Source organism: Apium graveolens, chromosome 8, assembly GCF_009905375.1.
Source record: "Apium graveolens cultivar Ventura chromosome 8, ASM990537v1, whole genome shotgun sequence".
NCBI classification, from domain to species: Eukaryota; Viridiplantae; Streptophyta; class Magnoliopsida; order Apiales; family Apiaceae; genus Apium; species Apium graveolens.
In genome coordinates this window covers 73,824,045-73,840,909 of record NC_133654.1, presented here as the reverse complement: position 1 = coordinate 73,840,909, position 16,865 = coordinate 73,824,045, and positions in this window count along the sequence as shown.

Here is a 16,865-nt window from a genome sequence, read left to right as displayed (position 1 = left end):
TATAGTAGGGAACATGGATAATTAGGTCAGGCCTCTCAATGACATTCTAGGCCAAGCCCAATGTCATTAAATATTAATTCAATCCACTAAAGAATTAATATTTGCACTACTTTCCTAGTTCTGTAAATTAAATATTTAATTCAGCTCCCGTATTATTTGCTTATTAAATTCCCCATGTTTACGATATTGCATGTTCATTAATTAAATTAACTTTTGATAATCAATTTAATCAATATCTTATATCCTTAATTATCCATTCAAAATTATAATTGTGCAAGAACAAATCTGCCTGCAAGGCTAAAGCACAATTATCCTTATGAGCTTTCAAGAGGACATCATCACCCGAAACTATTCTTCGGACATGGTTTCCTTTTATAGTCAATATCCCACTCTGTATATAATGTCATTTCCCAATACATAAATTCGCAATTTAAAATAAATTACTTAATGTATGAATCAAAGCATGTGCACCAAATACAAGTGTCAATCACTATATCTGTATTAAGAACCTAAGCAATAATAATATCGTAGAATCTTAGTTCTTATTTATTGTCAGAATAAAAGAACTATTCTAATATTTCGATCCTGTTCAAAATGCACAAGTATTATTCAATAGTCAAAATAAACTATTTTCAAATAATACTTCAATCGTTCCAGTGGTTTGTCTAACACCACTTAGACTGTGAACCTTTTACTATATTATATAAGGAATCTGACAATCTAATCTTCTGCTATCCCATTTGATACTAGATTGTCTACAATATATAATATATGGACATTGTGAAAACATGCATTCAAGATTCTCAAAAGATTATTATATACTTCAAACGAATAGTTCAGTATATACCCTAACAGAGATGGGGATGTTGAGGTTGAGAAGTTGACGGTTAATTTGTTGGGTGAGAAGGTGACAATGTGACAGAACCACCTGTGACAGGAGTCGCAGTTTGACTCCATATTTCTATGTGTTTATGACAGTATGTTGTCTTCCACTTGTAGTGGGAACCTCCAATTGAACTGGAGGGGATTTGACTGGGTTACCGTCATGTGCACCAGTATCAAACCCTTGTGCGTCTTGCAAAGCACTGTCATATGAATGTGATGTACTTGCCTCTCCCATAGCAGGGTCATTGGCAATTATACTCCCATCTTCAATTGTTAGAGCAATTTCAGGTAGGATTTTGAGGGGAGTTGTTCCCGGAACAGGATCCCCCAATTGAATTGGAGAGGATTTAGATAACTCCCTCTTAGGAGTACTACCCTCAAACCTGGCAGCCTGTGAAGGCTGATTTGCACATGAAGGTGCATTTGTGATCACCATGGGGTCTTTAGTAAAAACTGATGAATCCCTCATATTTGTGATGGTGTCCGTTCCCTGTAATTCAAACGTGAAAATACACGCAAGTGTACGCGATCACAAGTAGTATAAGATATAAGTCAAGTTCGTTCCCAAAGAGAATCAGTTTAGGTTAAGTTCAGATTATGCACCTATGCAACAATGTATGATTATCGTTCAATGCTAAGACAAGTAACAATTTGAGTTTTGATTTAACTAAGAGATTATACTAAATAACATTAACTAAGAGAATTACGATTGAATTACCTATATGAGAATAAACATGGGATTCTAAATTCATTAAATACTTCATTCAAAGTTATGTTCTTTAACCCTAGCATGTGATGGTGATGACAACTAATCAGATAACATGAAATTAGTATACGCTAACTTTTGTTATACGTATACCCTACTATCAAACATCCACAATTAAGATAAAAGTTGAATAGACACCAATTATGCTTAGTCCCCATATGTCTATAAAGATTGAAAACATATGGTTTAAGAACAAGTTATCTATCGTGATTACATAGGGTGAATAAGATGGTTAAAATTACTCACGAATCATGCATGTTAATTCATACATAAACTGTTAGGTCACACAACACTGTCGAAGGGGGTTGAATACAGTGTTTATACAATCAAATCGATTTAACACAAGTATGTAACAAAGATCAAGTATATTGAATAAACTCTGTTACAATAAGAACTCATGTTCTCTCTCAGTGATGAACAAATATCACTAAGAGCTGCTAGGTTACAATATAAAATCTTCTCGATAATGATAACACATATAGTGTAAACCCTAAGTCTGTATTTATATAGTACACATTTATAAGATATATTCTAATTGATATGGAATATAATTCTGTCTCCTAAAATATATCAATCAGATATCTTCTACAAGTCTTCTAGTCTTCTAACTCTTTCCATGCATATCTTCTATTATTTTAGTCTTGATCTTCTCCTGTAAATCAGCTTCATTCCTTAACTGAAAGTCTTCCCGCACTTAAGTTCTGATATGACCTTAAGTTCTGATAGTAAGTTCTGACTTCCAGTAAGTCCTGATTTCAGTAAGTCCTGATTTGTTCTGTTGTTAAGTTCTGAAAACTAAACACAAATCATATTAGACATGACATCTCAAATATATCTAACAATCTTCCCCAACTTGTAAATTATGCAAAATATACAAGTTAATAGATTTGATGATGTCAAAAACATTTAAGTACAAATGCTATAAGAGTTTAACTAGATAACTAACTACAACTTACAGTCCTTGTAGCTTTTACCAATCTCACTGAGTCAATCTGAATCTAAAATGATTCTTGACAAAGCTTGATATCAGCTTTTCTTCTTTATTCCTCAGGACTTGAGCTATTGTAGTCTTGACTTGCTTCATCTCTTCATTCTGACTTCCAATCTGGTAGATTGCAGTCCTTAGTGCAGAGATATGGTTTCTTTCTAAACCATCACCCAGTCTAATTACCCTTGGATGAGAAGAATCTTCATTGTAGCATAGACATTTCTCTTTCAGTATCACTTCAAGTTTAGTAGAATCCTTCTTCATTGGAATTTCACTTCCATCATCTTCAACTATGTTAGGAATGAATTCTGTAACCCTTGAACCAGAAATTATTGCTTTATATCTTATGGTCTTCATTATGAAATTTGACCATCTCCTGGTAATATCATACTTTACCTCTAAAAGGTAATGAAAGAATTAAAGTTCTTTCAGTGATTTTTTAGCACATCTGATTCTAACATTTGATATGTCCTTCCATCTTCAAGAAATAGAATCAGATTTTCATTGATATTATGCTTGTCATGAGCATCCAATACCAATTGAACAGAGATAACCTTATCAAGGTGTTTCTGTGTAACATCTTCAAGAGGTTTGTCAGTTAGCAAAAATGGATCTCTTGTAAGCACTTTAACTCCTATTTTGATCTTAGCTTCATCAGAACCTAGTCCAGCTCTATCCCTTGCTTCTCTGCCTTTCAATCCAACAGTCATGAAATCTAGATAACAATTGGCTTTTCTTTGGATCTGATGGTTTGACCATAGAAGTTTTTTTTGTCAGCTACTTTCATCTTGTCTAAATCAACTTGAGCTATGTCAGAGGTTGATGTCTTGATGACTTTATAATAACTTGCTATTTCTTCTGTAGCTTGATGTTCTTCACTCTGAACAACCTGAGCCTTGTCAGAGGTTGTCTTGGATTCTTCAGTTATCTTCCTTCTTTTCAGAGTTTGAACATCTTCATCTTCAACAAGAGTATCATCATGAACTTGAACCATTTTGCACACTGGCTTCATCAGGATTTGAGGAATTTTCATCTCCAGTGGCTTGGTTGGTTCATCAACCTTTCCCTTCCCTTTGTCTTTGAGATCAATCTCAATCTGTGATCTTGTTTTGGGCTTTGATGCCTCAGTATTTGATTTATCCTTGATCACAATGCCTTTTTCCTTAGGCCTTGGAGGTTTATTTGCTACAGAAGCTTTTGGCTTTAGATTTGTCTTTTCAGCTTTAAATCTAGCTTCTTCCTCCTTGAGATTTTCTAAATCCATTCCAGGATTATGTTTCAGAAATAATCTTCTAGCAATCTCTTCATCAAGTGTCTGAATCTTGGGATCCTTGTAGTAGACTGTAGTCTGCTTCCCCTTTAGCTTCAGAGTTTGCAAAAACTTCTGAGAGTCTTGACTTCCACCTTGTATCAGAACATCAGGCTTTGTCACTAGACTTTGCTCATCAGAACTTGATATCAGATTTTGATTATCAGCACTTGCTATCAGATTTTGAGTTTGAGCAGCTTCAGAACTTGTCTTATTTTGAATAGAAGATTTGCTTGCATCAGTAATTAGTTTCCTAGAAGAAACCTTGCTGCTCTGCCCTTGACCTTGACCCCTACTCTTATCAGAGTTTCCCTAGTCATCACCTTTGTCATCCTTCTTCTTCAGTATTTGAGTAGATGTGCATTTGGACTTAACTACCTCTTCCATCTTTTTGGCATCATCAGGTAGTAGGAGAGAGAGAAGAAGTTCAACTGAAGATTGGATTTCATCAAATTGAGCTTTTTGAGAAGCTTGATTCTGTAGGACCTCATTAATTTTGGCCTGTTGCTTCTCCTGAACTTTCTCAATTGCTTCAACTTTTTCAGAAATAGGTCTGATAAACCTCTTTTTATCAAGTTTGGTCTCCATATCTAGCTTTTCAGCTTTTTCAAGAAGTTTATCAACCTTTTCATGAGTAGCAGAGTGTAGACCTTGAAGATTTTTGGTAGACAAAGCTGTGACTTTGAGTTGTGTCTTGAAATCAGAATTTGTGAGCAACTCATCATCTTTTCCAATATGGTCTGTCTGTACTTTAGAGCTTGGAATGAAATCAGTTTCATTCCACTTCTTGGTCCACTCCACACCTCTGTGAGTATCTTCCCAAGGAATAGGTGCAGCTTGCTCAACAAATTTCTCAATAAGTTTCTCCTTTCCTAGAATGGGAGCTGGAGTATCAACAGAGACACTGTCTTCAGAACTTGAAGAAGACTCATTATCTTCTGACAGTACTAGTGTGTGTGTTGCTGTTGGAGATTCTGCAGTAGCTTCATCTAAATTCTGATCATCAGAATTTATCTCCAGAATAGGAGTTGTTGGTATCTCAGCCTGTAGAATAGGAAAATTGACTGTAGATGGCTGAGCTGCTGTTGTTGGAGCTTCCAGATAGAGAACAGTTAGTATATTCAGATTGTGAATGAGCAGTGTCTTGAGCTTAAGTTGGGGATGGCAAAGCTTCAAGTACAATTGGCTGTGAGATCAGAGATTCCTGATCCTCTTCCTCAGCTTCTTTAGTATTCTCTGATGGAGGCTTAGCCATGTGCCTTCCTACCCTCGTTTTCTTTAAGCTCCTTGATAATGAATGAATTAATTTATCATCAGAACTTACAGTCCTTTTCCTCTTCAAAGTACCTGAACCCTCAGCTTCATCTAAATTCAGATGGGTTGACCCTTCAGTTTCTTTCTGAAAAACCACATTTTTAGCTTCAACAGTCACAGGTTCTGATGCATGAACCTGTACTTCTTCATCATCTGACTCATCCCTTAGAATCATCTTCCTTCTCTTTGGTGGAGGTTGAGGAACAGACTTTGCCCTCTTAGGCCTGGAAGATGAAGGTCTGATGGTAGGTGCTGATGGTTGTTGTTGTAAGGATTGAGCTGGTTGGAGGTATGCTCTGATGGTAGGTTGAGTTGGTTGAGGTTGAGAGGTGGTTGGTTGTGTAGTGGTTGGAGGTGCTGATGGAGGTTGGGTTGGTTGTACATCAGGATATTTAGTAGTGTATGTGGCTGGGTCAGAGTTTACTAAAAAACTGTTGACTGATTGTGGAATTTGGAGGGGTCTTAGAACAGTTTTCTTATTATCAGTAGATAATAAGTCAGTAAATGCTCTCTTAGAAAATTTAAATGGTGAAATTAACTCACTTGCTAGTTGGGGTGCATCAGAGTTACAAAAGCTGTAAATAAGTTGACAGAATCTAGCAAAATATACAATATTTCTATCTTCTTTCATCCTATCCCCTATGAATCCTAGTACAACAGTAGCATAATCAAAATGAGATTGAGTAATCAGAGCATACCCAATTTGCTGACTTAGGCTAGGAATTGCATCAAAGTTTGAACATTGTTTGTAAAAGTTTTGGTGATGCAGTCAAAGAAGAATCTCCATTCCCTCCTTATGTGGGGTCTCTTCAACTGTCCAATCTTTTCCAAAGTCTTTTCATAGCCCAGATTGGCCACTAGCTATTGAAGAGCTGACTCCTCAACTGTTGAATAAGTGCAGTTTTCTGGCAATTGTAGTGTTTGGCGAACTGTAGCCACAGTCACCACATGCTCATCATCCCCTGTAGTAAAGATAATAATTAGGGAACCATTTGCTCCACCATCATCATACACACCACTCCTCCAAAACTCCAGCATTTGAGTTCCTGAGAGTGTGTCTGGTTGGGTCAGTGCATAGCCTATTTCACTTCAAGACAAAAAGTCTTGGATGAAGTGAAGTTCTGATGGAGCTTCATCCTTAGAGAGAATAGCTGAGTAGTTGTTAGGAACAAACTTAGCTCCATTGAAAACTATGTCTTTTGGTGCCATTTCTGTAAGAAATAAGTGAGAAAATAGAGTGTGCATAAGGTGTTTGATAAAAGTCCTGTAAGAAAAAGCTTCAGAGAATATTAGAGAGAGAGAATAAGAGAGATTAGAGAAAGAAAAGTAGGTAAAAGATTATAAAATCTTTTAACTCCCATATATATACTCTCTTTTTGACAACTGTTATGATTGAAGCAGAACAAACTTTAGACACCTGGCAGCATTTCATTAGTCAAAACATTATTAGTGGGCATGGGTAATAAGCAGTAATAAATGTGCACATGCAGTGTTTCAAGGAAAATACGCTTCCCACTTACTAAATGATTATGACTGTTTTTATCTCACCTAATTATATTTTGATAAAATATGACCGTTAAAGTATTTACCACAACTGAGTCAAGTAAATAAATAATGCCACGTAAGCATCAGAGTTTGCATCAAGATTTAGTATCAGAACTTGACTATTATCAGATTTTAACGGTCATCAGAATATGGCTTATGTACTCAAAAAGTGAATGTCTGTTTCTGTGATTCTTCATACAAATACTGACTTGTTTCTTCAGAGTTTAATCATCAGAACTTCCATCAGAACTTGTCCTCAGAATTTATGCATATGACACTTAACTGTTTATCTAAAACAACTTCATCACCACAGTAATTTTCATAATTCATATGGAGTGATAGTGTGTGCATTAGCAAAATATCAGATAAAGATTAAAGTCTGATAAACTTCATTACATCTTAGAAATAAGGCATAACTAAGAAAAGTGCTTAAAAAACTATCTTTAATTATGAAGTCTACTATAGAACAAATTTATGCAAGAATCCACCTCAACTGTTTGTGCTCATTTTATGCATCTTTTAACATTCTTTTTACAGTGGCTTCTCAATGTAAGTGAGTCACAACTGCTATCAGAATTTATGCTATTATCAGAGTATTTTTCCAGTAATCAGAGTATGTGAAAAGTCACCAAGAATTTTTTTTTGATTTTCTAATACATATAACTTAATACCAGCAATGCACTTGGGTCTTCCCTTCCACATATTTACTCTAGATCTCAAAGGAGTACCTGACTACAATTTTCTTTTCTTTTCTTTTCTTTAGATAAGTGAGGCTTATCAAGCATTTGGTTCATCCTTAAGATTTACTGACATCAGAATTTGACAGATGAGAAGCAAGAATCTAGTTTGTGACTTAGTAATAAGATACACAAAGTAAATTTGACTAAGCTCAAAATCAGAATTTGCTTGTGTTAATGAATTTCCACATAAACAACTAATTCAAACATGGGATTTCTAGTATGTTAAAGACTACTAGGTCAGCATCTACCACAGTAATCCTCATTGGATTGAATAGTCACAGAACATTCAAAACACTATCAGAGTATAAAGATCCACATCAGATAACAATCGGTATTTAATGTATAACAATTTAAGAACATATTACATGAAGATAAGATAATCTGTAAACACTGATCATAAAGTCTGATGCATGAGAACAAAAACTAAGCAAATTTTTAGAAAGAACCTGAAACCATTCCAAGTTCATTTACTAGTCTTGTAAAAGTAGCTTCATATAGTGCTTTTATGAAGATATCTGCTAGTTGCTGATCTGTTGGAATAAAATGCAATTCTATTGTACCTTCCATCACATATTCCCTTATGAAATGGTACCTAATGCTGATGTGCTTTGTCATTGAGTGTTGAACTGGATTACCTATCATAGCAATAGCACTTTGATTATCACAGTAAATAGGTATTTTAGAAAATTCTTACCCATAATCCAGTTACTGATTCTTCATCCAAAGAATCTGTGCACAACAGCTTCCTGCAGCAATATATTCTGCTTCTGCAGTTGATGTGGAAATTGATTTTTGTTTCTTGCTAAACCAAGAAACCAATCCGCCTCCAAGAAATTGGCAGCTTCCACTAGTGCTTTTCCTGTCTATTTCGAATCCTACAAAATCTGTATCTGATTAACCAATTAGCTTAAAATCTGATTCCCTAGGATACCACAATCCTAGATCAGCTGTACCCTTGAGGTACTTGAAATTCTTTTCACAGCTATTAGATGAGGTTCTCTTGGATCAGCCTGAAATCTTGCACAAAGACAGGTAGCATACATGATATCAGGTCTACTTGCAGTTAAATAAAGTAAAGAGCCAATCATACCTCTGTAGTTAGTAATATCTACTGATGATCCAGTATCTTTATCTAACTTGGTTGCAGTGGCCATGGGAGTGGATGCAGTTGAACAATCTTGTATTCCAAATTTCTTTAGTGAATTTCTGGTGTACTTGGATTAATTTATGAAAGTACCATCTTCATTTTGGTTGACTTGAAGTCCCAGAAAATAACTAAGTTCTCCCATTATACTCATTTGATATCTTGAATTCATAAGCTTTGTAAACCTTTCACAGAGTTTGGCATTAGTAGAACCAAATATGATATCATCAACATGTTAGGGTTTATACTGAAATATTCATTTGAAGTATATACTTAAATTATAAATTATTTGAGAATCTTGAATGCATGTTTTCACATAGTCTGTATAATATATATTGTAGAAAATCTAGTATCAAATGGGATATCAGAAGATTAGATTGTCAAACTCCTTATATAATATAATAAAGGTTCACATTCTAAGTGGTATTAGACAAACCACTGGAACGGCTAAAGTATTATTTAGAAATAGTTTATCTTGACTATTGAATAATACTTGTATACTTTATGTATATTGAACGGGATAAAAATAGTAGAATAATTGTTTCTTTTATTCTGACAATAAAGAAGAACTAAGATTCTACGATATTATTATTGCTTAGGTTCTTAATCCGGATGTAGTAATTGACACTTGTATCTAATGCACATGCCTTGATTCATACATTAAGTAATTTATTTTAAATTACGAATTTATGTATTGGGAAATGACATTATATTCATAGTGGGATATTAACTATAAAGGGAAACCGTGTCCGAAAAATATATTTGGGTGATGATGTCCTCTTGAAAGCTCATAAAGATAATTATGCTTTAGTCCTGCAGGCAGATTTATTCTTGCATAATTATAAGGTTGAGTGGATGATCAAGGTTAAAAGATATTGATTATATTAATTGTCAGAAATTAATTTAATTAATGGACATGCAATATCTTAAACATGAGGAATTTATAAGCAATTAATATGGGAGCCGAATTAAATAATTAATTTACGGAATTAGGAAAGGTAGTGCAAATATTAATTCTTTAGTGGATTGAATTAATATTTAATGACATTGGGCTTGGCCTAGAATGTCATTAGAAGGCCTGACCTAATGGTCCATGATCCCTACTATAGCCTATAAATATTCTCATTCTCCTAAAGCTAGGGTTAAGACAAAAAAAAATGAAATCACATCCTAAGGTTTGAGAGAGGCAGCCATTTTTCTCAAGGAGCCAGCTAGGGTTTTAGAATTTCGGAGCTTTGGGAGAGGTACACCTTGGGAGGTCGAAGCCCACACTTCATCCAAGGAGAATCAGTAAATACAGTAGAAGACGTGGATTTGAATCGCTTGCGCCGTAGCGATTAAGGTTAATGTTCTATTCATACTCTTTTAATTAATATCATAAAACGCAGGGCCAAGATTCGATAGATCCAACACAACATATATCTGTACCAAAAGTAAGTCCTTTCCATGGTTGAGGTAGAATAGTGTTTTATCAATTATGCCTCTGTTAAATCCACTTTCCAGAAGGAATTGAGCTAAAGTCTCATACCATGCTCTTGGAGCTTGCTTGGGGCCATCAAGTGCTTTATCAAGTCTATAGACATGATTAGGAAATTTTGGATCTACAAATCCTGGAGGTTGTTCAACATATACCTCTTCTTCCAATTCTCCATTAAGAAAAGCACTTTTTACATCCATTTGAAAGACGTTAAACTTTTTGTGAGCAGCATAAGCCAAAAAGATTCTTATGGCTTCCAATCTAGCAACTGGTGCAAATATTTCATCAGAATCAATACCCTCCTATTGAGAGTAGCCTTTAGTAACCAGCCTTACTTTGTTTCTTGTAATTATGCCATCACTGTCAGTTTTGTTCCTGAACACCCATTTTATGCCAATAATGGATCTGTTCTTTGGTCTTGGCACTAGGGTCCAGACTTTATTTCTTTCAAATTCATTTAACTCTTCCTGCATTGCTTGAACCCAATCAGTATCTTGAAGAGCTTCTTCCACTTATTTTGGTTCAGTATGATATAGAAATGAATGATAGAGACATTCATTTGATGTTGCAGTTCTAGTTCTGACACCCGCTTCAGGATCTCCAATTATTAAGTCAGGTGTATGTGATTTGGTCCACTTCCTTGCAGATGGAAGTTGATTTCTAGAACTGAATCCTTCCCCATGATCCATGTTATCTCCATCAGTATTTTCTGATGCTCCCCCTGTAGTTATGATTTCTGAGACTTCAGAATTTGAGTTGGATCCTTCAGGATTTGAAGAATCAGAGTTTCCAGAATTATCAGAATTTGGATCATCAGAACTTGATGAATCAGAACTTGAAGAGCCAGTGACAGGTTCAGATGCTTCTTAAGAGTCTTAAGTTGTGGTAGGTACTTCAGCTTGCTACCCTTGAACAGGTGCATTTTCCATTAGAGTAGTTACCACAGTTTCAATGACATCAGAACTTAACCCGTCAGAACTTACAAGATCAGGATTTAGGCCATCAGAATTTACAAAATCAGAATTTAAATCTTCATTTTCAAATCTCAGCTGATCATGATCATTGAAATTTTCAAGTCCAGTAATCTTCTTATCATCAAAAGATACATTAATAGATTCCATGACAACCCTTGTTCTTAAATTGTAGACTCTGAAGGCTTTTGTGGAAAGTGGATATCCAACAAAAATTCATTCATCAGCTTTTAGATCAAATTTTGACAGCTGTTCAGGATGAGTCTTAAGAACAAAACACTTGCATCCAAATACATGAAAGTATTTCAGATTTGGCTTCTTTTTCTTCACCATCTCATATGGTATTTTTCCATGCTTGTTTATGAGTGTAGCATTTTATGTAAAACAAGCAGTCTGCACAGCTTCAGCCTAAAAGTAGGTTGGCAACTTTGCTTCATCAAGCATAGTTCGTGCAGCTTCAATGAGAGTCAGGTTCTTTCTTTCTACAACTCCATTTTGCTGTGGAGTTTCAGGTGCAGAAAATTCCTGCTTAATTCCATGCGCTTTGCAGAACTCTTCCATGATTGATTAAACTCAGTACCATTATCACTTCTTATTATTTTAATAGAATCTTTGACCAATTTATGCAGCTGTTTGACATGATCAGTTAGAGTAGATGAAGTTTCATTCTTCTCGTGCAAGAAATACACCCAAGTGTACCTTGTGAACTCATCCACTATAACCAGAACATATTTCTTCTATACAATAGACATGACATTGACTAGACCAAATAGATCAACATGCAGTAGGTGATAAGGCTCAAGAATTGAAGATTCAGTTTGGCTCTTGAATGAAGATTTTCTTTGTTTTTCCTTTTGACATGAATCACAAAGGCCATCAGGAGAAAATACTGATTTTGGAAGTCCTCTCACAAGATCTTTCTTTACTAGCTAATTTATGTTATTGAAATATAAATGAGAGAGTCTCTTGCGCCAATTCCAGCTTTCTTCAATTGATGCTCTACTCAACAGACAGATTGCAGAACTATCAGAGTTTGTTGAATGTCTGGATTCATAAATGTTACCATGCCTGTAACCTTTCTGAACTACTTTGCCTGTAGAATTACTTACAACTTCACAGTGTTCTTTAAAGAAATCCACATGATAACCTCTGTCACAGATTTGACTCACACTTAGCAGATTGTGTTGAAGTCCTGAAATAAGAGCTACTATTTTAATGATGACATTCCCAAGATTTATGTTTCCATATCCCAGAGTCTTTCCCATGTTGCCATCTCTATAAGAAACTCCTAAGCTAGCTTTCTCCACAAAGTCTGATAGCAGGGCTTTATTTCCAGTCATATGTCCTGAACATCCACTGTCCAATACTAGGATGTTTTTCCTGTTGCCCTGCAATCACAAAGACCACTATTGGTTAGTTTTAAGGACCCAGACTTGCTTGAATCCTTTGGCCTTTTTAAGTTTGTTAGTATTTGCAGCTGATTTAATTTCAGAGTTCATGCTAACATGCTGTTTATCAGAATTTATATCAGATTTTTGTCAGACTTTACACTAGAAGGAATAATACTAACTTTCTTCAAATAAGGTTTTATTTGATAATAATCATAGTACAAACTATGATATTCCTTACAAGTATAAATGGAATGCCATAAACTACCACAATGAAAACAAGGATTTTGTGGTTTAAACCTAACAGACTGACTCTTAACTCCTGATTTAGGAGGTAAAGCGTTTATATCTTTATTCTTCCTGCAAAAAGAAGCAAGATGGTTAGAGTTTTCACAGTTATAGCATTTCTTTCTAGGAGCATTAGGAACAGGCATATAGTTATTGCTTTTATTCACACCTTCCTTTCCATTCCTATTTTTCCTAGCTTCCTTTACCTTGTTCACATTTCTAATTTCTTTCAGCTTATGCTTAAGCTGCTTCTTTGTCATTAAGCCTATGTTTACTTCAGATGGTTTATTCTGTTTTAATTTGTCAGAAGTTGACTTTTCTTTGACTTCTGTCCTCGACTCTTTCATCTTTTCAGAATCAGACTTTACAGTTTTTGCTATAAACTTAACAGGATTTACCTTTGGCTTAGCAGTCTGTTTAACAACAATTAGCTTAATTTGAACAGTTTCTTTCTCACTTTTATCATCTCCATAACCTAAGCCCTCTTTCGAGTTTCCACTACTTAGTAAATTCTGAGTTGTTCTGCCAGAGTTAGTCCAAGTTCTGATAATCTCTTTTTCCTTTTCTAAGTCAGCTTTTAGAGATTCATTCAATTTTAACACTTCATCTCTAACATACAAAACATCATCTCTTTCTTTCTTAGTTTGATGAAGAAACACTAACTCTTTTTCTAAATAATCATTCCTCTTTTTAAAAGCAAGATTTTCAGAAGTTAATCTTTCACATGTTAAAGTTTGATCTCTATAGCTAATAAACATGGTTTTAAGATATAATCTCAACTCAGTAATATCATCAGTATGAAAAGCATAAGTTGTTTGAGGTACCTTCAATTCAGCAATTTCAGGGCTGCTTTCAGCATTTGCCATCAAGGCATAGTTCACCTCATCTTCAGAATCTGAAGTGTCTGTCCAGCTTTTCTTCTTTGTGACAAGTGCCTTGCCTTTGTCACTTTTTCCTTTCTTGCAGTCAGGAGATATGTGGCCTCTTTCACCACAATTGTAGTATTTGACATTTGAGTTGTCTCCTCTGTTAGACTTTCCTTTGCCTTCAGACTTTCTGAATCCTTTCTTATCAGAACTTCCACCATTTTTGGAAAACTTCTTGCCCTTTCTGAATTTCCTGTAGGCTATCTTTGTGATACTCTTCACCATAAGAGCACACAGTTGCATCATCTCTGCATCAGCATCCATTTCAGGTAAACTTTCAGTTTCTGAATCATAATCAGAATATGATGACTCTGAATCGGACTTTATGATGAGAGCCTTCCCTTTGCCCTTTTTTGAGGTAGCCACTTTAGGAGATTCCTCCTCAGCTTTAAGAGCAACTGTCCTTGACTTTCTTCCATGCCTCTTGCTCATTTGATCCATCTCAAGTTCATAAGTCTTGAGCATACCATAAATTTCATCAAGAGTAGTTTCAGTAAGGTTATAGTTGTCTCTTATGGTAGTAGACTTCAAATCCCAATTTTAAGGAAGAGCTAAAAGGAATTTGAGATTTGAATCTTCAAGATCATATTCCTTGTCCACCAGTGACAGATCATTCAAGAGTTTGACAAACCTGTCATCTAAGTTAGTTAATGACTCATCAGCTTTTGAGTCAAAGTGCTCATACTCTTGAGTGAGTATAGTCCTTCTGTTCTTCTTGATTGCATCAGTTCCCTGGCATCTTATCTCAAAAGCATCCCATATCTCCTTTGCAGTCTTGCAATGAATTACCATGTTTGACATGACATTATCAATGGCACTATGCAGCAAATGCCTTACCCTTGCATCCTTGGCAATTGATGAGATGTCTTCAGCTGTGTACTCACTTTTCTCCTTTTGTATGGTCTTTGCTGGTTGATCAACAACTACAACAGAGAGCTTGGTAGGCTTATGTGGTCCTTCATTAATTCTGTCAAGGTATTCTGGATCTGTAGCTTTCAGAAACATAACCATCTTCACTTTCAGTATGGGAACCCTAATAGTCTCATATCGACTGTGGGTTTGGGTGTTTTGAGTTTCTTGAGTTTTGGTGGGCTTAGTTGGGGTTTGTGTTTCTTCAGACATGATTGTTTGGATCTTTACTGTATGTGTGTTAACAGAAAAGCTCCGATACCACTTGCTAGGTCACACAACACTGTAGAAGGGGGTTGAATACAGTGTTTATACAATCAAATCGATTTAACACAAGTATGTAACAAAGATCAAGTATATTGAATAAACTCTGTTACAATAAGAACTGTTGTTCTCTCTTAGTGATGAACAAATATCACTAAGAGCTGCTATGTTACAATGTATAATCTTCTCGATAATGATAAAACATATAGTGTAAACCCTAAGTCTGTGTTTATATAGTACACAGTTACAAGATATATTCTAATTGATGTGGAATATAATTCTATCTCCTAAAATATATCAATCAGATATCTTCTACAAGTATTCTAGTCCTCTAACTCTTTCCATGCATATCTTCTATTGTTTTAGTCTCGATCTTCTCCTGTAAATCAGCTTCATTCCTTAACTGAAAGTCTTCCCGCACTTAAGTTCTGATATGACCTTAAGTTCTGATATTAAGTTCTGACTTCCAGTAAGTCCTGATTTTAGTAAGTCCTGATTTGTCCTGTTGTTAAGTTCTGAAAACTAAACACAAATCATATTAGACATGACATCTCAAATATATCTAACATAAACCTATGCTAGCATGACAAGTTCTAAACCTCTATATTCACTGTCGCTTCAATAGAGATTAAAAAATAATCTTAGATGTTAGCTACGCATCAAAGATGAATAAGCACAACCAAACTAGAAATTCATAAATCACCACACACTAAATATTATAAAACAATTAACTATTGAAATCCATAAATAAATCCGTTAATACCCCATGACAATGATTAGTTCATAATCGAACTCATCGACACCATGGGTTCCAATGAAAATATGATAATAAACAATATAAGAGTACTAGGGTTCAAAGACAAATCGAAAACAAGCATCCAAAGTATCAACTATATTGAAGAATACAAAAGTCTTCTTCTCCGTAGCCATCTTGTGCTCTCTAGGTCTTTTCAATGCTCTCCCTTGGCTCCTCTTTATTAAAAATGACCTTTTATTGATATATATAGGCTTCTGGATGACCGGGGCTCGCGAAATCAATCACCAAAACAGACTCAAATCAGGATTTTGGACCAGGACCCCCACGCGGCCGCCCCTCTTCCCGCGCGGGCACACACACATTCTGACAAACTGGCGCGACCGCCACGCTTCCTGCGAGGGCGCCCCTTGCCTCTGAACTTGGACTTATGCATTTTCTTATTTTGGCTGTAATTTGAGTTCCGCTCGTCAGAATTTGATGATTCAACAGTCCACGTGAAGCTATCGAGATGCTCTTTAGCTTGAGAATGGTCTTGACTTCAGAATCTGACTTCGTTTTAGCAAATTTCCTTGAAAAGCTTCTATCTTCATCCAACTAATGCCTGCAATATAAAAACGAAAAAACACATCAAAAACACCAGATACTTGAGTCCAAAACACCAATTTAAGCCTGAAATGAAACGTTTCAAGTAGATATAAATTCCACTTATCACACCCCCAAACTTGAATAGATGTTTGTCCTCAAGCATAAACAGACTCAAAAATGAAAAAAAAATGCATGAATGCAACTACGTGAATGCAAATAAATGATAATACAACTGATCCCCCTAGAATAACCATAACTAAATGAATAAGCCAACACCTCTAAGAATGCAATAAACTTTAATATCATTCGAAAAAATCCCACAAACCAACTCACAAACCGGAAACGTGCGTGTGTGGAATGCTTAGCAGATATAATCTCGATACTAGAGCAGTAACCATAACTTATCTTTCATCAAAACAATCATGAGTTTTTAAACAGAATAGATGATAAACACATAATGACTCACAACACCTCCTTTCTACTAGAGTTATACAAGGATTCATGCTATTATTGAACACTGTTGGTGTGTTCAGCATCTCCTTATATCGAAACATGGCGCTGGCTGCTACACTATAAAGGTTATAGTTGCGTCTTCTCCACAAGTAGCTG